The sequence below is a fragment of the Musa acuminata genome, chromosome BXJ2-1 (genome assembly GCF_036884655.1).
Source record: "Musa acuminata AAA Group cultivar baxijiao chromosome BXJ2-1, Cavendish_Baxijiao_AAA, whole genome shotgun sequence".
NCBI classification, from domain to species: domain Eukaryota; kingdom Viridiplantae; phylum Streptophyta; class Magnoliopsida; order Zingiberales; family Musaceae; genus Musa; species Musa acuminata.
In genome coordinates this window covers 25,768,392-25,786,627 of record NC_088338.1, presented here as the reverse complement: position 1 = coordinate 25,786,627, position 18,236 = coordinate 25,768,392, and the positions used below count along the sequence as shown (strand labels likewise).

Below are 18,236 nucleotides of genomic sequence, written 5' to 3'. Positions count from 1 at the left end.
TCGGAGAGAGCTTTCCGGATTGGGGTCGCAATAGCGATTCCGAGATCGTTTTAGAAAGTGCCGATGGTTTCGGCACGCGCTTGCCGTGACCGAGACGCAGTCGTCGGGCTAGGGCTCGGAGAGAGCTTGCAATAGGGATTTCGTGAATGTTTGAGAAAGCGACGACGGTTTCGTGACGGGCAAGAGGCTCCGGACGTTGATGCGCTGACCGCGACGTGCACATAGGCGAGGGACAAAGCACGCGAAACGGGTGCGATAATGCCAGCACTAAATCACCGGATCCCATCAAAACTCTGAAGTTAAGCGTGCTTGGGCCAGAGTAGTACTAGGATGGGTGACCCCCTGGGAAGTCCTCGTGTTGCACTCCATTTTGCATCCCGGGATACGAAACATCTCCCGTAGAGCTCCGAGACGATTGTTTTGGGGCTGGAAATTTGATGTGACCGCTACGCAGTCATTATCGAGGGGCTCGGAGAGAGCTTTCCGGATTGGGGTCGCAATAGCGATTCCGAGATCGTTTTAGAAAGTGCCGATGGTTTCGGCACGCGCTTGCCGTGACCGATACGCTGTCGTCGGGCTCGGGCTCGGAGAGAGCTTGCAATAGGGATTTCGTGAAGGTTCGAGAAAGCGACGACGGTTTCGTGACGGGCAAGAGGCTCCGGACGTTGATGTACCGACCGCGACGTGCACATAGGCGAGGGACGAAGCACGCGAAACGGGTGCGATAATGCCATCACTAAATCACCGGATCCCTTCAAAACTCCGAAGTTAAGCGTGCTTGGGCCAGAGTAGTACTAGGATGGGTGACCCCCTGGGAAGTCCTCGTGTTGCACTCCGTTTTGCATCCCGGGATACGAAACATCTCCCGTAGAGCTCCGAGACGATTGTTTTGGGGCTGGAAATTTGATGTGACCGCTACGCAGTCATTATCGAGGGGCTCGGAGAGAGCTTTCCGGATTGGGGTCGCAATAGCGATTCCGAGATCGTTTTAGAAAGTGCCGATGGTTTCGGCACGCGCTTGCCGTGACCGATACGCTGTCGTCAGGCTCGGGCTCGGAGAGAGCTTGCAATAGGGATTTCGTGAACGTTCGAGAAAGCGACGACGGTTTCGCGACGGGCAAGATGCTCCGGACGTTGATGCGCCGACCGCGATGTGCACATAGGCGAGGGACGAAGCACGCGAAACGGGTGCGATAATGCCATCACTAAATCACCGGATCCCATCAAAACTCCGAAGTTAAGCGTGCTTGGGCCAGAGTAGTACTACGATGGGTGACCCCCTGAGAAGTCCACGTGTTGCACTCCGTTTTGCATCCCAGGATACGAAACATCTCCCGTAGAGCTCCGAGACGATTGTTTTGGGGCTTGAAATTTGCTGTGACCGCTATGCAGTCAGTATCGAGGGGCTCGGAGAGAGCTTTCCGGATTGGGGTCGCAATAGCGATTCCGAGATCGTTTTAGAAAGTTCCGATAGTTTCGGCACGCGCTTGCCGTGACCGATACGCAGTCGTCGGGCTAGGGCTCTGAGAGAGCTTGCAATAGGGATTTCGTGAACGTTCGAGAAAGCGACGACGGTTTCGTGACGGGCAAGAGGCTCCGGACGTTGATGCGCTGACCGCGACGTGCACATAGGCGAGGGACGAAGCACGCGAAACGGGTGCGATAATGCCAGCACTAAATCACCGGATCCCATCAAAACTCTGAAGTTAAGCGTGCTTGGGCCAGAGTAGTACTAGGATGGGTGACCCCCTAGGAAGTCCTCGTGTTGCACTCCTTTTTGCATCCCGGGATACGAAACATCTCCCGTAGAGCTCCGAGACGATTGTTTTGGGGCTGGAAATTTGTTGTGACCGCTACGCAGTCAGTATCGAGGGACTCGGAGAGAGCTTTCCGGATTGGGGTCGCAATAGCGATTCCGAGATCGTTTTAGAAAGTGCCGATGGTTTCGGCACGCGCTTGCCGTGACCGATACGCAGTCGTCGGGCTAGGGCTCGGAGAGAGCTTGCAATAGGGATTTCGTGAATGTTTGAGAAAGCGACGACGGTTTCGTGACGGGCAAGAGGCTCCGGACGTTGATGCGCTGACCGCGACGTGCACATAGGCGAGGGACGAAGCACGCGAAACGGGTGCGATAATGCCAGCACTAAATCACCGGATCCCATCAAAACTCTGAAGTTAAGCGTGCTTGGGCCAGAGTAGTACTAGGATGGGTGACCCCCTGGGAAGTCCTCGTGTTGCATTCCTTTTTGCATCCCGGGAAACGAAACATCTCCCGTAGAGCTCCGAGACGATTGTTTTGGGGCTGGAAATTTGATGTGACCGCTACGCAGTCATTATCGAGGGGCTCGGAGAGAGCTTTCCGGATTGGGGTCGCAATAGCGATTCCGAGATCGTTTTAGAAAGTGCCGATGGTTTCGGCACGCGCTTGCCGTGACCGATACGCTGTCGTCGGGCTCGGGCTCGGAGAGAGCTTGCAATAGGGATTTCGTGAAGGTTCGAGAAAGCGACGACGGTTTCGCGACGGGCAAGTGGCTCCGGACGTTGATGCGCCGACCGCGACGTGCACATAGGCGAGGGACGAAGCACGCGAAACGGGTGCGATAATGCCATCACTAAATCACCGGATCCCTACAAAACTCCGAAGTTAAGCGTGCTTGGGCCAGAGTAGTACTAGGATGGGTGACCCCCTGGGAAGTCCTCGTGTTGCACTCCGTTTTGCATCCCGGGATACGAAACATCTCCCGTAGAGCTCCGAGACGATTGTTTTGGTGCTGGAAATTTGATGTGACCGCTACGCAGTCATTATCGAGGGGCTCGGAGAGAGCTTTCCGGATTGGGGTCGCAATAGCGATTCCGAGATCGTTTTAGAAAGTGCCGATGGTTTCGGCACGCGCTTGCCGTGACCGATACGCTGTCGTCAGGCTCGGGCTCGGAGAGAGCTTGCAATAGGGATTTCGTGAACGTTCGAGAAAGCGACGACGGTTTCGCGACGGGCAAGAGGCTCCGGACGTTGATGCGCCGACCGCGACGTGCACATAGGCGAGGGACGAAGCACGCGAAACGGGTGCGATAATGCCATCACTAAATCACCGGATCCCATCAAAACTCCGAAGTTAAGCGTGCTTGCGCCAGAGTAGTACTACGATGGGTGACCCCCTAAGAAGTCGTTGTGTTGCACTCCGTTTTGCATCCCAGGATACGAAACATCTCCCGTAGAGCTCCGAGACGATTGTTTTGGGGCTTGAAATTTGCTGTGACCGCTATGCAGTCAGTATCGAGGGGCTCGGAGAGAGCTTTCCGGATTGGGGTCGCAATAGCGATTCCGAGATCGTTTTAGAAAGTTCCGATGGTTTCGGCACGCGCTTGCCGTGACCGATACGCAGTCGTCGCGCTAGGGCTCTGAGAGAGCTTGCAATAGGGATTTCGTGAACGTTCGAGAAAGCGACGACGGTTTCGTGACGGGCAAGAGGCTCCGGACGTTGATGCGCTGACCGCGACGTGCACATAGGCGAGGGACGAAGCACGCGAAACGGGTGCGATAATGCCAGCACTAAATCACCGGATCCCATCAAAACTCTGAAGTTAAGCGTGCTTGGGCCAGAGTAGTACTAGGATGGGTGACCCCCTAGGAATTCCTCGTGTTGCACTCCTTTTTGCATCCCGGGATACGAAACATCTCCCGTAGAGCTCCGAGACGATTGTTTTGGGGCTGGAAATTTGTTGTGACCGCTACGCAGTCAGTATCGAGGGGCTCGGAGAGAGCTTTCCGGATTGGGGTCGCAATAGCAATTCCGAGATCGTTTTAGAAAGTGCCGATGGTTTCGGCACGCGCTTGCCGTGACCGATACGCAGTCGTCGGGCTAGGGCTCGGAGAGAGCTTGCAATAGGGATTTCGTGAATGTTTGAGAAAGCGACTACGGTTTCGTGACGGGCAAGAGGCTCCGGACGTTGATGCGCTGACCGCGACGTGCACATAGGCGAGGGACGAAGCACGCGAAACGGGTGCGATAATGCCAGCACTAAATCACCGGATCCCATCAAAACACTGAAGTTAAGCGTGCTTGGGCCAGAGTAGTACTAGGATGGGTGACCCCCTGGGAAGTCCTCGTGTTGCACTCCTTTTTGCATCCCGGGATACGAAACATCTCCCGTAGAGCTCCGAGACGATTGTTTTGGGGCTGGAAATTTGATGTGACCGCTACGCAGTCATTATCGAGGGGCTCGGAGAGAGCTTTCCGGATTGGGGTCGCAATAGCGATTCCGAGATCGTTTTAGAAAGTGCCGATGGTTTCGGCACGCGCTTGCCGTGACCGATATGCTGTCGTCGGGCTCGGGCTCGGAGAGAGCTTGCAATAGGGATTTCGTGAAGGTTCGAGAAAGCGACGACGGTTTCGCGACGGGCAAGAGGCTCCGGACGTTGATGCGCCGACCGCGACGTGCACATAGGCGAGGGACGAAGCACGCGAAACGGGTGTGATAATGCCATCACTAAATCACCGGATCCCTTCAAAACTCCGAAGTTAAGCGTGCTTGGGCCAGAGTAGTACTACGATGGGTGACCCCCTGAGAAGTCCTCGTGTTGCACTCCGTTTTGCATCCCAGGATACGAAACATCTCCCGTAGAGCTCCGAGACGATTGTTTTGGGGCTTGAAATTTGCTGTGACCGCTATGCAGTCAGTATCGAGGGGCTCGGAGAGAGCTTTCCGGATTGGGGTCGCAATAGCGATTCCGAGATCGTTTTAGAAAGTGCCGATGGTTTCGGCACGCGCTTGCCGTGACCGATACGCAGTCGTCGGGCTAGGGCTCGGAGAGAGCTTGCAATAGGGATTTCGTGAATGTTTGAGAAAGCGACGACGGTTTCGTGACGGGCAAGAGGCTCCGGACGTTGATGCGCTGACCGCGACGTGCACATAGGCGAGGGACGAAGCACGCGAAACGGGTGCGATAATGCCAGCACTAAATCACCGGATCCCATCAAAACTCTGAAGTTAAGCGTGCTTGGGCCAGAGTAGTACTAGGATGGGTGACCCCCTGGGAAGTCCTCGTGTTGCACTCCTTTTTGCATCCCGGGATACGAAACATCTCCCGTAGAGCTCCGAGACGATTGTTTTGGGGCTGGAAATTTGATGTGACCGCTACGCAGTCATTATCGAGGGGCTCGGAGAGAGCTTTCCGGATTGGGGTCGCAATAGCGATTCCGAGATCGTTTTAGAAAGTGCTGATGGTTTCGGCACGCGCTTGCCGTGACCGATACGCTGTCGTCGGGCTCGGGCTCGGAGAGAGCTTGCAATAGGGATTTCGTGAAGGTTCGAGAAAGCGACGACGGTTTCGCGACGGGCAAGAGGCTCCGCACGTTGATGCGCCGACCGCGACGTGCACATAGGCGAGGGACGAAGCACGCGAAACGGGTGCGATAATGCCATCACTAAATCACCGGATCCCTTCAAAACTCCGAAGTTAAGCGTGCTTGGGCCAGAGTAGTACTACGATGGGTGACCCCCTGAGAAGTCCTCGTGTTGCACTCCGTTTTGCATCCCAGGATACGAAACATCTCCCGTAGAGCTCCGAGACGATTGTTTTGGGGCTTGAAATTTGCTGTGACCGCTATGCAGTCAGTATCGAGGGGCTCGGAGAGAGCTTTCCGGATTGGGGTCGCAATAGCGATTCCGAGATCGTTTTAGAAAGTTCCGATGGTTTCGGCACGCGCTTGCCGTGACCGATACGCAGTCGTCGGGCTAGGGCTCGGAGAGAGCTTGCAATAGGGATTTCGTGAACGTTCGAGAAAGCGATGACGGTTTCGTGACGGGCAAGAGGCTCCGGACGCTGATGCACTGACCGCGACGTGCACATAGGCGAGGGACGAAGCACGCGAAACGGGTGCGATAATGCCAGCACTAAATCACAGGATCCCATCAAAACTCTGAAGTTAAGCGTGCTTGGGCCAGAGTAGTACTAGGATGGGTGACCCCCTGGGAAGTCCTCGTGTTGCATTCCTTTTTGCATCCCGGGATACGAAACATCTCCCGTAGAGCTCCGAGACGATTGTTTTGGGGCTGGAAATTTGTTGTGACCGCTACGCAGTCAGTATCGAGGGGCTCGGAGAGAGCTTTCCGGATTGGGGTCGCAATAGCGATTCCGAGATCGTTTTAGAAAGTGCCGATGGTTTCGGCACGCGCTTGCCGTGACCGATACGCAGTCGTCGGGCTAGGGCTCGGAGAGAGCTTGCAATAGGGATTTCGTGAATGTTTGAGAAAGCGACGACGGTTTCGTGACGGGCAAGAGGCTCCGGACGTTGATGCGCTGACCGCGACGTGCACATAGGCGAGGGACGAAGCACGCGAAACGGGTGCGATAATGCCAGCACTAAATCACCGGATCCCATCAAAACTCTGAAGTTAAGCGTGCTTGGGCCAGAGTAGTACTAGGATGGGTGACCCCCTGGGAAGTCCTCGTGTTGCACTCCTTTTTGCATCCCGGGATACGAAACATCTCCCGTAGAGCTCCGAGACGATTGTTTTGGGGCTGGAAATTTGATGTGACCGCTACGCAGTCATTATCGAGGGGCTCGGAGAGAGCTTTCCGGATTGGGGTCGCAATAGCGATTCCGAGATCGTTTTAGAAAGTGCCGATGGTTTCGGCACGCGCTTGCCGTGACCGATACGCTGTCGTCGGGCTCGGGCTCGGAGAGAGCTTGCAATAGGGATTTCGTGAAGGTTCGAGAAAGCGACGACGGTTTCGCGACGGGCAAGAGGCTCCGCACGTTGATGCGCCGACCGCGACGTGCACATAGGCGAGGGACGAAGCACGCGAAACGGGTGCGATAATGCCATCACTAAATCACCGGATCCCTTCAAAACTCCGAAGTTAAGCGTGCTTGGGCCAGAGTAGTACTACGATGGGTGACCCCCTGAGAAGTCCTCGTGTTGCACTCCGTTTTGCATCCCAGGATACGAAACATCTACCGTAGAGCTCCGAGACGATTGTTTTGGGGCTTGAAATTTGCTGTGACCGCTATGCAGTCAGTATCGAGGGGCTCGGAGAGAGCTTTCCGGATTGGGGTCGCAATAGCGATTCCGAGATCGTTTTACAAAGTTCCGATGGTTTCGGCACGCGCTTGCCGTGACCGATACGCAGTCGTCGGGCTAGGGCTCGGAGAGAGCTTGCAATAGGGATTTCGTGAACGTTCGAGAAAGCGATGACGGTTTCGTGACGGGCAAGAGGCTCCGGACGTTGATGCGCTGACCGCGACGTGCACATAGGCGAGGGACGAAGCACGCGAAACGGGTGCGATAATGCCAGCACTAAATCACAGGATCCCATCAAAACTCTGAAGTTAAGCGTGCTTGGGCCAGAGTAGTACTAGGATGGGTGACCCCCTGGGAAGTCCTCGTGTTGCATTCCTTTTTGCATCCCGGGATACGAAACATCTCCCGTAGAGCTCCGAGACGATTGTTTTGGGGCTGGAAATTTGTTGTGACCGCTACGCAGTCAGTATCGAGGGGCTCGGAGAGAGCTTTCCGGATTGGGGTCGCAATAGCGATTCCGAGATCGTTTTAGAAAGTGCCGATGGTTTCGGCACGCGCTTGCCGTGACCGATACGCAATCGTCGGGCTAGGGCTCGGAGAGAGCTTGCAATAGGGATTTCGTGAATGTTTGAGAAAGCGACGATGGTTTCGTGACGGGCAAGAGGCTCCGGACGTTGATGCGCTGACCGCGACGTGCACATAGGCGAGGGACGAAGCACGCGAAACGGGTGCGATAATGCCAGCACTAAATCACCGGATCCCATCAAAACTTTGAAGTTAAGCGTGCTTGGGCCAGAGTAGTACTAGGATGGGTGACCCCCTGGGAAGTCCTCGTGTTGCACTCCTTTTTGCATCCCGGGATACGAAACATCTCCCGTAGAGCTCCGAGACGATTGTTTTGGGGCTGGAAATTTGATGTGACCGCTACGCAGTCATTATCGAGGGGCTCGGAGAGAGCTTTCCGGATTGGGGTCGCAATAGCGATTCCGAGATCGTTTTAGAAAGTGCCGATGGTTTCGGCACGCGCTTGCCGTGACCGATACGCTGTCGTCGGGCTCGGGCTCGGAGAGAGCTTGCAATAGGGATTTCGTGAAGGTTCGAGAAAGCGACGACGGTTTCGCGACGGGCAAGAGGCTCCGCACGTTGATGCGCCGACCGCGACGTGCACATAGGCGAGGGACGAAGCACACGAAACGGGTGCGATAATGCCATCACTAAATCACCGGATCCCTTCAAAACTCCGAAGTTAAGCGTGCTTGGGCCAGAGTAGTACTACGATGGGTGACCCCCTGAGAAGTCCTCGTGTTGCACTCCGTTTTGCATCCCAGGATACGAAACATCTCCCGTAGAGCTCCGAGACGATTGTTTTGGGGCTTGAAATTTGCTGTGACAGCTATGCAGTCAGTATCGAGGGGCTCGGAGAGAGCTTTCCGGATTGGGGTCGCAATAGCGATTCCGAGATCGTTTTAGAAAGTTCCGATGGTTTCGGCACGCGCTTGCCGTGACCGATACGCAGTCGTCGGGCTAGGGCTCGGAGAGAGCTTGCAATAGCGATTTCGTGAACGTTCGAGAAAGCGATGACGGTTTCGTGACGGGCAAGAGGCTCCGGACGTTGATGCGCTGACCGCGACGTGCACATAGGCGAGGGACGAAGCACGCGAAACGGGTGCGATAATGCCAGCACTAAATCACAGGATCCCATCAAAACTCTGAAGTTAAGCGTGCTTGGGCCAGAGTAGTACTAGGATGGGTGACCCCCTGGGAAGTCCTCGTGTTGCATTCCTTTTTGCATCCCGGGATACGAAACATCTCCCGTAGAGCTCCGAGACGATTGTTTTGGGGCTGGAAATTTGTTGTGACCGCTACGCAGTCAGTATCGAGGGGCTCCGAGAGAGCTTTCCGGATTGGGGTCGCAATAGCGATTCCGAGATCGTTTTAGAAAGTGCCGATGGTTTCGGCACGCGCTTGCTGTGACCGATACGCAGTCGTCGGGCTAGGGCTCGGAGAGAGCTTGCAATAGGGATTTCGTGAATGTTTGAGAAAGCGACGACGGTTTCGTGACGGGCAAGAGGCTCCGGACGTTGATGCGCTGACCGCGACGTGCACATAGGCGAGGGACGAAGCACGCGAAACGGGTGCGATAATGCCAGCACTAAATCACCGGATCCCATCAAAACTCTGAAGTTAAGCGTGCTTGGGCCAGAGTAGTACTAGGATGGGTGACCCCCTGGGAAGTCCTCGTGTTGCACTCCTTTTTGCATCCCGGGATACGAAACATCTCCCGTAGAGCTCCGAGACGATTGTTTTGGGGCTGGAAATTTGTTGTGACCGCTACGCAGTCAGTATCGAGGGGCTCGGAGAGAGCTTTCCGGATTGGGGTCGCAATAGCGATTCCGAGATCGTTTTAGAACGTGCCGATGGTTTCGACACGCGCTTGCCGTGACCGATACGCAGTCGTCGGGCTAGGGCTCGGAGAGAGCTTGCAATAGGGATTTCGTGAATGTTCGAGAAAGCGACGACGGTTTCGTGACGGGCAAGAGGCTCCGGACGTTGATGCGCTGACCGCGACGTGCACATAGGCGAGGGACGAAGCACGCGAAACGGGTGCGATAATGCCAGCACTAAATCACCGGATCCCATCAAAACTCTGAAGTTAAGCGTGCTTGGGCCAGAATAGTACTAGGATGGGTGACCCCCTGGGAAGTCCTCGTGTTGCACTCCGTTTTGCATCCCGGGATACGAAACATCTCCCGTAGAGCTCCGAGACGATTGTTTTGGGGCTGGAAATTTGCTGTGACCGCTACACCATCAGTATCGAGGGGCTCGGAGAGATCTTTCCGGATTGGGGTCGCAATACCGATTCCGAGATCGTTCGAGAAAGTGCCGATGGTTTCGGCACGCGCTTGCCGTGACCGATACGTAGTCGTCGGGCTAGGGCTCGGAGAGAGCTTGCAATAGGGATTTCGTGAACGTTCGAGAAAGCGCCGATGGTTTCGTGACGGGCAAGAGGCTCCGGACGTTGATGCGCTGACCGCGACGTGCACATAGGCGAGGGACGATGCACGCGAAACGGGTGCGATAATGGCAGCACTAAATCACCGGATCCCATCAAAACACTGAAGTTAAGCGTGCTTGGGCCAGAGTAGTACTACGATGGGTGACCCCCTGGGAAGTCCTCGTGTTGCACTCCTTTTTGCATCCCGGGATACGAAACATCTCCCGTAGAGCTCCGAGACGATTGTTTTGGGGCTGGAAATTTGCTGTGACCGCTACGCTGTTAGTATCGAGGGGCTCCGAGAGAGCTTTCAGGATTGGGGTCGCAAAAGCGATTCCGAGATCGTTCTAGAAAGTGCCGATGGTTTCGTCACGCGCTTGCCGTGACCGATACGCAGTTGTCGGGCTAGGGCTCGGAGAGAGCTTGCAATACGGATTTCGTGAAGGTTCGAGAAAGCGACGACGGTTTCGTGACGGGCAAGGGGCTCCGGACGTTGATGCGCCGACCGCGACGTGCACATAGGCGAGGGACGAAGCACGCGAAACGGGTGCGATAATGCCAGCACTAAATCAGCGGATCCCATCAAAACTCCGAAGTTAAGCGTGCTTGGGCCAGAGTAGTACTAGGATGGGTGACCCCCTGGGAAGTCCTCGTGTTGCACTCCGTTTTGCTTCCCGGGTTACGAAACATCTCCCGAAGAGCTCCGAGACGATTGTTTTGGGGCTGGAAATTTGCTGTGACCGCTACGCTGTCAGTATCGAGGGGCTCGGAGAGAGCTTTCCGGATTGGGGTCGCAATAGCGATTCCGAGATCGTTTTAGAAAGTGCCGATGGTTTCGGCACGCGCTTGCCGTGACCGATACGCAGTCGTCGGGCTAGGGCTCGGAGAGAGCTTGCAATAGGGATTTCGTGAACGTTCGAGAAAGCGACGACGGTTTCGCGACGGGCAAGAGGCTCCGGACGTTGATGCGCCGACCGCGACGTGCACATAGGCGAGGGACGAAGCACGCGAAACGGGTGCGATAATGCCATCACTAAATCACCGGATCCCATCAAAACTCCGAAGTTAAGCGTGCTTGGGCCAGAGTAGTACTAGGATGGGTGACCCCCTGAGAAGTCCTCGTGTTGCACTCCGTTTTGCATCCCGGGATACGAAACATCTCCCGTAGAGCTCCGAGACGATTGTTTTGGGGCTGGAAATTTGCTGTGACCGCTATGCAGTCAGTATCGAGGGGCTCGGAGAGAGCTTTCCGGATTGGGGTCGCAATAGCGATTCCGAGATCGTTTTAGAAAGTTCCGATGGTTTCGACACGCGCTTGCCGTGACCGATACGCAGTCGTCGGGCTAGGGCTCGGAGAGAGCTTGCAATAGGGATTTCGTGAACGTTCGAGAAAGCGACGACGGTTTCGTGACGGGCAAGAGGCTCCTGACGTTGATGCGCTGACCGCGACGTGCACATAAGCGAGGGACGAAGCACGCGAAACGGGTGCGATAATGCCAGCACTAAATCACCGGATCCCATCAAAACTCTGAAGTTAAGCGTGCTTGGGCCAGAGTAGTACTAGGAAGGGTGACCCCCTGGGAAGTCCTCGTGTTGCACTCCTTTTTGCATCCCGGGATACGAAACATCTCCCGTAGAGCTCCGAGACGATTGTTTTGGGGCTGGAAATTTGTTGTGACCGCTACGCAGTCAGTATCGAGGGGCTCGGAGAGAGCTTTCCGGATTGGGGTCGCAATAGCGATTCCGAGATCGTTTTAGAAAGTGCCGATGGTTTCGGCACGCGCTTGCCGTGACCGATACGCAGTCGTCGGGCTAGGGCTCGGAGAGAGCTTGCAATAGGGATTTCGTGAACGTTCGAGAAAGCGCCGATGGTTTCGTGACGGGCAAGAGGCTCCGGACGTTGATGCGCTGACCGCGACGTGCACATAGGCGAGGGACGAAGCTCGCGAAACGGGTGCGATAATGGCAGCACTAAATCACCGGATCCCATCAAAACACTGAAGTTAAGCGTGCTTGGGCCAGAGTAGTACTACGATGGGTGACCCCCTGGGAAGTCCTCGTGTTGCACTCCTTTTTGCATCCCGGGATACGAAACATCTCCCGTAGAGCTCCGAGACGATTGTTTTGGGGCTGGAAATTTGCTGTGACCGCTATGCAGTCAGTATCGAGGGGCTCGGAGAGAGCTTTCCGGATTGGGGTCGCAATAGCGATTCCGAGATCGTTTTAGAAAGTTCCGATGGTTTCGACACGCGCTTGCCGTGACCGATACGCAGTCGTCGGGCTAGGGCTCGGAGAGAGCTTGCAATAGGGATTTCGTGAACGTTCGAGAAAGCGACGACGGTTTCGTGACGGGCAAGAGGCTCCTGACGTTGATGCGCTGACCGCGACGTGCACATAAGCGAGGGACGAAGCACGCGAAACGGGTGCGATAATGCCAGCACTAAATCAGCGGATCCCATCAAAACTCCGAAGTTAAGCGTGCTTGGGCCAGAGTAGTACTAGGATGGGTGACCCCCTGGGAAGTCCTCGTGTTGCACTCCGTTTTGCATCCCGGGATACGAAACATCTCCCGAAGAGCTCTGAGACGATTGTTTTGGGGCTGGAAATTTGCTGTGACCGCTACGCAGTCAGTATCGAGGGGCTCGGAGAGAGCTTTCCGGATTGGGGTCGCAATAGCGATTCCGAGATCGTTTTAGAAAGTGCCGATGGTTTCGGCACGCGCTTGCCGTGACCGATACGCAGTCGTCGGGCTAGGGCTCGGAGAGAGCTTGCAATAGGGATTTCGTGAACGTTCGAGAAAGCGACGACGGTTTCGCGACGGGCAAGAGGCTCCGGACGTTGATGCGCCGACCGCGACGTGCACATAGGCGAGGGACGAAGCACGCGAAACGGGTGCGATAATGCCATCACTAAATCACCGGATCCCTTCAAAACTCCGAAGTTAAGCGTGCTTGGGCCAGAGTAGTACTAGGATGGGTGACCCCCTGGGAAGTCCTCGTGTTGCACTCCGTTTTGCATCCCGGGATACGAAACATCTCCCGTAGAGCTCCGAGACGATTGTTTTGGGGCTGGAAATTTGATGTGACCGCTACGCAGTCATTATCGAGGGGCTCGGAGAGAGCTTTCCGGATTGGGGTCGCAATAGCGATTCCGAGATCGTTTTAGAAAGTGCCGATGGTTTCGGCACGCGCTTGCCGTGACCGATACGCTGTCGACAGGCTCGGGCTCGGAGAGAGCTTGCAATAGGGATTTCGTGAACGTTCGAGAAAGCGACGACGGTTTCGCGACGGGCAAGAGGCTCCGGACGTTGATGCGCCGACCGCGACGTGCACATAGGCGAGGGACGAAGCACGCGAAACGGGTGCGATAATGCCATCACTAAATCACCGGATCCCATCAAAACTCCGAAGTTAAGCGTGCTTGCGCCAGAGTAGTACTACGATGGGTGACCCCCTGAGAAGTCCTCGTGTTGCACTCCGTTTTGCATCCCAGGATACGAAACATCTCCCGTAGAGCTCCGAGACGATTGTTTTGGGGCTTGAAATTTGCTGTGACCGCTATGCAGTCAGTATCGAGGGGCTCGGAGAGAGCTTTCCGGATTGGGGTCGCAATAGCGATTCCGAGATCGTTTTAGAAAGTTCCGATGGTTTCGGCACGCGCTTGCCGTGACCGATACGCAGTCGTCGGGCTAGGGCTCCGAGAGAGCTTGCAATAGGGATTTCGTGAACGTTCGAGAAAGCGCCGACGTTTTCGTGACGAGCAAGAGGCTCCGGACGTTGATGCGCCGACCGCGACGTGCACATGGGTGAGGGACGAAGCTCGCGAAACGGGTGCGATAATGGCAGCACTAATGTAACACCCCTCATTTCCGAATTTTCGTATAATATTTCTGGTGATAATGTAAGCATCTATTTTTAATTGACACAAGAAATAGAGTATGAATCAGAGGTAACTTATTTTTAAGATTTGGGAGATCTGTTCAAAAAAAATTTGAGGATCTATATGTAAACCCTAAGGACCTAATCGTGAATATGATAAAAACAAGGACTAAACTGCAAAATGCACCAAATGACAAATTCCACCGCTTAAGCCTCTCTGCCTTCGTTGTTAAGGAAGCAGAGGAGGCAGCTCGTGGGTGATCAGGGAAAGAAAGAAAGAAAGAAGAAGAAGAAGAAGAAGAAGAAGAAGAGAAAGAAAATTGGGGCTTTTAGGGTTCTTGCTTTAATCTTGTCATTTCGGGTCAAGATTTGCAAAGGCAAGTGTTCTAACCCCATCCTACATAAGTATTTGACTCTGTTTTTATGTTGATTCAAAATAAATTGGAAGATTTCTATTTAGAAACTGATATATCTCTCTTTGGACTTAAACCATGGATTCTGAAAGTCTTTCGGTAAACTGACCCCTAAGCACTGTTTCGGCTATAAGTTTTAATATAGAATGAGAATTCAGGCAGGAACTATTTTGTTTGAAATTAGACTCGTATGTGTTTCTTTTGACACCGATTTTTGTAGATTTTGGACACCGAATACTTACTCAAAAATTTGTTTCAAAAGAGCCTATAGACGCTGTAAAACAGAGATCAGATTTCTGACCTTTCGATACTAAAACGCCTATAACTCCCTGTTGAAAATTCTGATTTGTATCAAACTGATTTTATTTGAAAGTAGACTTGAAATTCTCTCTTTTGACATATAGTTTGAAAATTTTGGAGTTTAATTGCCCACCCTATCGTCTGTTGATTCCGACCCTATAAATTCTGTAACACAGTGATTGTGATTTTGACCTTGTGTTACCAAATCAGAGGTAACTCAGTGTTGGGAGCCCTGTTTCATATGAAATCTGTTCCATCTTAATATAGATTGATATATGATTCGACCATAGCCTTATTATGGGTATTGGAGCATAATTGTTATTCTAAAATATTTGTTTGATGTGCCACTGGAATTCTGTCCGAAATCGAGCTCGGGTTGATTTCGCGTATTTGGTTCCATTCCTTTGGATATCTGAATTTGTCTAACCTTCTTATTGGAATTGAGCTGATTATGATTGCTTGGAAATCCCTGTACACTCTTGCTTCCAATTCTTTCCTAAAATGAATACTTTTGTGAGAGATTTGTTCCTTGCATCATTGTTTTTGAAAAGGCACATGTATGTTTGGTTGTTCCGCGTGTGCTTCCGTTATATGCTGCTTATTGTTGAAACTGCCTTCTTGTACTCTGGTGTGTGGGATAATGTGAACCTTTGCCAGAAATGGTAAAGGGAGTTGTGAACCTTTGCCAGAAATGGTAAAGGGAGTTGTGAACCTTTGCCAGAAATGGTAAAGGGAGTTGTGAACCTTTGCCAGAAATGGTAAAGGGAGTTGTGAACCTTTGCCAGAAATGGTAAAGGGAGTTATGCATAGAGCCTGCGATGCTCTGCCGGCCCCCTCTGACTTCACCTAGACGTGGGTGGATGGAGCTCCCAGACGTGGGAGACTTTTGTCAGGTGGTCATTCAGAAATGGATGAATCACATTCTGACTGAGATCCCACTACACCCTCTATATGTTTGATATGACATCCAGAGTTTTGGTGAGTTATTTTTGTTCGTGCTCTGGATAAGTATGATAAGATTGCAACGTCAAGGACGACGTTTGAGCTTCTGTACGACATATGAGTTTGATATGCTCTGAAATGCTTCATTCACTATTGAGTTTGCTTCGTAATGTTCCATAGATCGTTGATGTGTTCTGGAACATTTTATATGCCATTGATAAGCTCCGATATGTTTCCTTTGTTTCTGATATGCTCCAATTACTCTATGCCCCATCTGTCTGGAACCAAATATGTATGATTAAAAAGGACAATTATGATTCTGCTCCTAATGATATTATGTATACGAAATCGTATATTCTGCTTTTGTGTTTTGATACTGTATCTCTTGGAAATTGTACTATTTTGTTATGGATATGTTAGTCACTTGCTGAGCTCTTTATGCTCACCCCGTTTGTTGATAAATTTTTCAGGATAGCGTATCGCTTGCTTAAATGTTAAGAATGGGCTGAGGCAGTGGAAAGTTTAGAAGACGTTGGGCAGAACTTTTGTTAGCATATATGTAGTTGTGTATAAGCTACCTTGCATCTAATGAAATGTGACTATAAATCTAAACCTGTGGATTTTGTGTAAGTTAAAGGATCCCTCATGTATAGGGTTTTGGAATGTTAAATTAAATTTGTGTAATGATATGAACTTATGGTAAATCGATGATTGTGGTGACTGCATGGATTTCCCCACTTGTGGATTTATATTGTGGTTTTTATTTTGATGAGTCGAGTTTAGATTGTATGAATTATCGAGTGATGTGTGCTATGTTTATGAATTGTACAGGGTTATGAATTGGTAGATTATAGAAGTGAAATTTTTGATCTGAATGTTTTCTTAGTGACCTCAAATGTGTGTTTGGATCCTGGGTTAGTTGTGACGAAAGATTTTAAATATAATGGATATTTTTAGGGGCGTGACAACTAAATCACCGGATCCCATCAAAACACCGAAGTTTAGCGTGCTTGGGCCAGAGTAGTACTACGATGGGTGACCCCCAGGGAAGTCCTCGTGTTGAACTCCTTTTTGCATCCCGGGATACGAAACATCTCCCGTAGAGCTCCGAGACGATTATTTTGGGGCTGGAAATTTGCTGTGACCGCTACGCAGTCAGTATCGAGGGGCTCGGAGAGATCTTTCCGGATTGGGGTCGCAATACCGATTCCGAGATCGTTCGAGAAAGTGCCGATGGTTTCGGCACGCGCTTGCCGTGACCGATACGCAGTCGTCGGGCTAGGGCTCGGAGAGAGCTTGCAATAGGGATTTCGTGAACGTTCGAGAAAGCGCCGACGGTTTCGTTACGGGCAAGAGGCTCCGGACGTTGATGCGCCGACCGCGACGTGCACATAGGCGAGGGACGAAGCTCGCGAAACGGGTGCGATAATGGCAGCACTAAATCACCGGATCCCATCAAAACACTGAAGTAAAGCGTGCTTGGGCCAGAGTAGTACTACGATGGGTGACCCCCTGGGAAGTCCTCGTGTTGCAATACTTTTTGCATCCCGGGATACGAAACATCTCCCGTAGAGCTCCGAGACGATTGTTTTGGGGCTGGAAATTTGCTGTGACCGCTACGCTGTCAGTATCGAGGGGCTCCGAGAGAGCTTTCCGGATTGGGGTCGCAATAGCGATTCCGAGATTGTTCTAGAAAGTGCCGATGGTTTCGGCACGCGCTTGCCGTGACCGATACGCAGTTGTCGGGCTAGGGCTCGGAGAGAGCTTGCAATAGGGACTTCGTGAACGTTCGAGAAAGCGACGACGGTTTCGTGACGGGCAAGAGGCTCCGGACGTTGATGCGCCGACCGCGACGTGCACATAGGCGAGGGACGAAACACGCGAAACGGGTGCGATAATGCCAGCACTAAATCAGCGGATCCCATCAAAACTCCGAAGTTAAGCGTGCTTGGGCCAGAGTAGTACTAGGATGGGTGACCCCCTGGGAAGTCCTCGTGTTGCACTCCGTTTTGCATCCCGGGATACGAAACATCTCCCGAAGAGCTCCGAGACGATTGTTTTGGGGCTGGAAATTTGCTGTGACCGCTACGCAGTCAGTATCGAGGGGCTCGGAGAGAGCTTTCCGGATTGGGGTCGCAATAGCGATTCCGAGATCGTTTTAGAAAGTGCCGATGGTTTCGGCACACGCTGTCCGTGACCGATATGCAGTTGTCGGGCTAGGGCTTGGAGAGAGCTTGCAATAGGGATTTCGTGAACGTTCGAGAAAGCGACGACGGTTTCACGACGGGCAAGAGGCTCCGGACGTTGATGCGCCGACCGCGATGTGCACATAGGCGAGGGACGAAGCACGCGAAATGGGTGCGATAATGCCAGCACTAAATCACCGGATCCCATCAAAACACCGAAGTTAAGCGTGCTTGGGCCAGAGTAGTACTAGGATGGTTGACCCCCTGGGAAGTCCTCGTGTTGCACTCCGTTTTGCATCCCGGGATACGAAACATCTCCCGTAGAGCTCCGAGACGATTGTTTTGGGGCTGGAAATTTGCTGTGACCGCTACGCTGTCAGTATCGAGGGGCTCCGAGAGAGCTTTCCGGATTGGGGTCGCAATAGCGATTCCGAGATCGTTCTAGAAAGTGCCGATGGTTTCGGCACGCGCTTGCAGTGACCGATACACAGTTGTC

At 52.8% G+C, this 18,236-nt stretch overlaps 27 non-coding genes and 5 pseudogenes across 27 annotated transcripts; all 32 read left to right on the top strand.

The window, feature by feature from the left end:
• Positions 1 to 248: 248 nt before the first annotated feature.
• Positions 249 to 367, top strand: LOC135603064 (5S ribosomal RNA). The gene has a single exon (XR_010484076.1). It is a non-coding gene; the product is annotated as a 5S ribosomal RNA (ribosomal RNA).
• A 350-nt stretch (positions 368 to 717) lies between these two features.
• On the top strand, positions 718 to 836 carry LOC135600501 (5S ribosomal RNA). Its single transcript, XR_010482822.1, has one exon. It is a non-coding gene; the product is annotated as a 5S ribosomal RNA (ribosomal RNA).
• Positions 837 to 1,186: 350 nt separating this feature from the next.
• On the top strand, positions 1,187 to 1,305 carry LOC135600291 (5S ribosomal RNA). Its single transcript, XR_010482617.1, has one exon. It is a non-coding gene; the product is annotated as a 5S ribosomal RNA (ribosomal RNA).
• Positions 1,306 to 1,655: 350 nt separating this feature from the next.
• On the top strand, positions 1,656 to 1,774 carry LOC135599811 (5S ribosomal RNA). The gene has a single exon (XR_010482154.1). It is a non-coding gene; the product is annotated as a 5S ribosomal RNA (ribosomal RNA).
• A 350-nt stretch (positions 1,775 to 2,124) lies between these two features.
• LOC135599665 (5S ribosomal RNA) lies at positions 2,125 to 2,243 on the top strand. The gene has a single exon (XR_010482011.1). It is a non-coding gene; the product is annotated as a 5S ribosomal RNA (ribosomal RNA).
• A 350-nt stretch (positions 2,244 to 2,593) lies between these two features.
• Positions 2,594 to 2,712, top strand: LOC135601533 (5S ribosomal RNA). The gene has a single exon (XR_010483824.1). It is a non-coding gene; the product is annotated as a 5S ribosomal RNA (ribosomal RNA).
• Positions 2,713 to 3,062: 350 nt separating this feature from the next.
• Positions 3,063 to 3,181, top strand: LOC135603568 (5S ribosomal RNA; annotated as a pseudogene).
• Positions 3,182 to 3,531: 350 nt separating this feature from the next.
• LOC135599868 (5S ribosomal RNA) lies at positions 3,532 to 3,650 on the top strand. Its single transcript, XR_010482209.1, has one exon. It is a non-coding gene; the product is annotated as a 5S ribosomal RNA (ribosomal RNA).
• A 350-nt stretch (positions 3,651 to 4,000) lies between these two features.
• LOC135600532 (5S ribosomal RNA) lies at positions 4,001 to 4,119 on the top strand. Its single transcript, XR_010482852.1, has one exon. It is a non-coding gene; the product is annotated as a 5S ribosomal RNA (ribosomal RNA).
• A 350-nt stretch (positions 4,120 to 4,469) lies between these two features.
• Positions 4,470 to 4,588, top strand: LOC135601348 (5S ribosomal RNA). Its single transcript, XR_010483643.1, has one exon. It is a non-coding gene; the product is annotated as a 5S ribosomal RNA (ribosomal RNA).
• A 350-nt stretch (positions 4,589 to 4,938) lies between these two features.
• On the top strand, positions 4,939 to 5,057 carry LOC135603052 (5S ribosomal RNA). The gene has a single exon (XR_010484075.1). It is a non-coding gene; the product is annotated as a 5S ribosomal RNA (ribosomal RNA).
• Positions 5,058 to 5,407: 350 nt separating this feature from the next.
• On the top strand, positions 5,408 to 5,526 carry LOC135600961 (5S ribosomal RNA). Its single transcript, XR_010483270.1, has one exon. It is a non-coding gene; the product is annotated as a 5S ribosomal RNA (ribosomal RNA).
• Positions 5,527 to 5,876: 350 nt separating this feature from the next.
• LOC135600574 (5S ribosomal RNA) lies at positions 5,877 to 5,995 on the top strand. Its single transcript, XR_010482893.1, has one exon. It is a non-coding gene; the product is annotated as a 5S ribosomal RNA (ribosomal RNA).
• Positions 5,996 to 6,345: 350 nt separating this feature from the next.
• LOC135603040 (5S ribosomal RNA) lies at positions 6,346 to 6,464 on the top strand. Its single transcript, XR_010484074.1, has one exon. It is a non-coding gene; the product is annotated as a 5S ribosomal RNA (ribosomal RNA).
• Positions 6,465 to 6,814: 350 nt separating this feature from the next.
• LOC135600960 (5S ribosomal RNA) lies at positions 6,815 to 6,933 on the top strand. Its single transcript, XR_010483269.1, has one exon. It is a non-coding gene; the product is annotated as a 5S ribosomal RNA (ribosomal RNA).
• A 350-nt stretch (positions 6,934 to 7,283) lies between these two features.
• Positions 7,284 to 7,402, top strand: LOC135600573 (5S ribosomal RNA). Its single transcript, XR_010482892.1, has one exon. It is a non-coding gene; the product is annotated as a 5S ribosomal RNA (ribosomal RNA).
• A 350-nt stretch (positions 7,403 to 7,752) lies between these two features.
• LOC135599987 (5S ribosomal RNA) lies at positions 7,753 to 7,871 on the top strand. Its single transcript, XR_010482323.1, has one exon. It is a non-coding gene; the product is annotated as a 5S ribosomal RNA (ribosomal RNA).
• A 350-nt stretch (positions 7,872 to 8,221) lies between these two features.
• LOC135600959 (5S ribosomal RNA) lies at positions 8,222 to 8,340 on the top strand. Its single transcript, XR_010483268.1, has one exon. It is a non-coding gene; the product is annotated as a 5S ribosomal RNA (ribosomal RNA).
• Positions 8,341 to 8,690: 350 nt separating this feature from the next.
• On the top strand, positions 8,691 to 8,809 carry LOC135600572 (5S ribosomal RNA). The gene has a single exon (XR_010482891.1). It is a non-coding gene; the product is annotated as a 5S ribosomal RNA (ribosomal RNA).
• A 350-nt stretch (positions 8,810 to 9,159) lies between these two features.
• On the top strand, positions 9,160 to 9,278 carry LOC135603027 (5S ribosomal RNA). Its single transcript, XR_010484072.1, has one exon. It is a non-coding gene; the product is annotated as a 5S ribosomal RNA (ribosomal RNA).
• A 350-nt stretch (positions 9,279 to 9,628) lies between these two features.
• LOC135599640 (5S ribosomal RNA) lies at positions 9,629 to 9,747 on the top strand. The gene has a single exon (XR_010481987.1). It is a non-coding gene; the product is annotated as a 5S ribosomal RNA (ribosomal RNA).
• Positions 9,748 to 10,097: 350 nt separating this feature from the next.
• Positions 10,098 to 10,216, top strand: LOC135602215 (5S ribosomal RNA; annotated as a pseudogene).
• Positions 10,217 to 10,566: 350 nt separating this feature from the next.
• On the top strand, positions 10,567 to 10,685 carry LOC135599712 (5S ribosomal RNA). Its single transcript, XR_010482057.1, has one exon. It is a non-coding gene; the product is annotated as a 5S ribosomal RNA (ribosomal RNA).
• A 350-nt stretch (positions 10,686 to 11,035) lies between these two features.
• LOC135599998 (5S ribosomal RNA) lies at positions 11,036 to 11,154 on the top strand. The gene has a single exon (XR_010482334.1). It is a non-coding gene; the product is annotated as a 5S ribosomal RNA (ribosomal RNA).
• Positions 11,155 to 11,504: 350 nt separating this feature from the next.
• Positions 11,505 to 11,623, top strand: LOC135599929 (5S ribosomal RNA). The gene has a single exon (XR_010482267.1). It is a non-coding gene; the product is annotated as a 5S ribosomal RNA (ribosomal RNA).
• Positions 11,624 to 11,973: 350 nt separating this feature from the next.
• On the top strand, positions 11,974 to 12,092 carry LOC135602214 (5S ribosomal RNA; annotated as a pseudogene).
• A 350-nt stretch (positions 12,093 to 12,442) lies between these two features.
• On the top strand, positions 12,443 to 12,561 carry LOC135599711 (5S ribosomal RNA). The gene has a single exon (XR_010482056.1). It is a non-coding gene; the product is annotated as a 5S ribosomal RNA (ribosomal RNA).
• A 350-nt stretch (positions 12,562 to 12,911) lies between these two features.
• On the top strand, positions 12,912 to 13,030 carry LOC135600500 (5S ribosomal RNA). Its single transcript, XR_010482821.1, has one exon. It is a non-coding gene; the product is annotated as a 5S ribosomal RNA (ribosomal RNA).
• Positions 13,031 to 13,380: 350 nt separating this feature from the next.
• Positions 13,381 to 13,499, top strand: LOC135601890 (5S ribosomal RNA; annotated as a pseudogene).
• Positions 13,500 to 16,972: 3,473 nt separating this feature from the next.
• On the top strand, positions 16,973 to 17,091 carry LOC135604202 (5S ribosomal RNA; annotated as a pseudogene).
• A 350-nt stretch (positions 17,092 to 17,441) lies between these two features.
• Positions 17,442 to 17,560, top strand: LOC135599710 (5S ribosomal RNA). Its single transcript, XR_010482055.1, has one exon. It is a non-coding gene; the product is annotated as a 5S ribosomal RNA (ribosomal RNA).
• Positions 17,561 to 17,910: 350 nt separating this feature from the next.
• Positions 17,911 to 18,029, top strand: LOC135600590 (5S ribosomal RNA). The gene has a single exon (XR_010482908.1). It is a non-coding gene; the product is annotated as a 5S ribosomal RNA (ribosomal RNA).
• Positions 18,030 to 18,236: the final 207 nt, after the last annotated feature.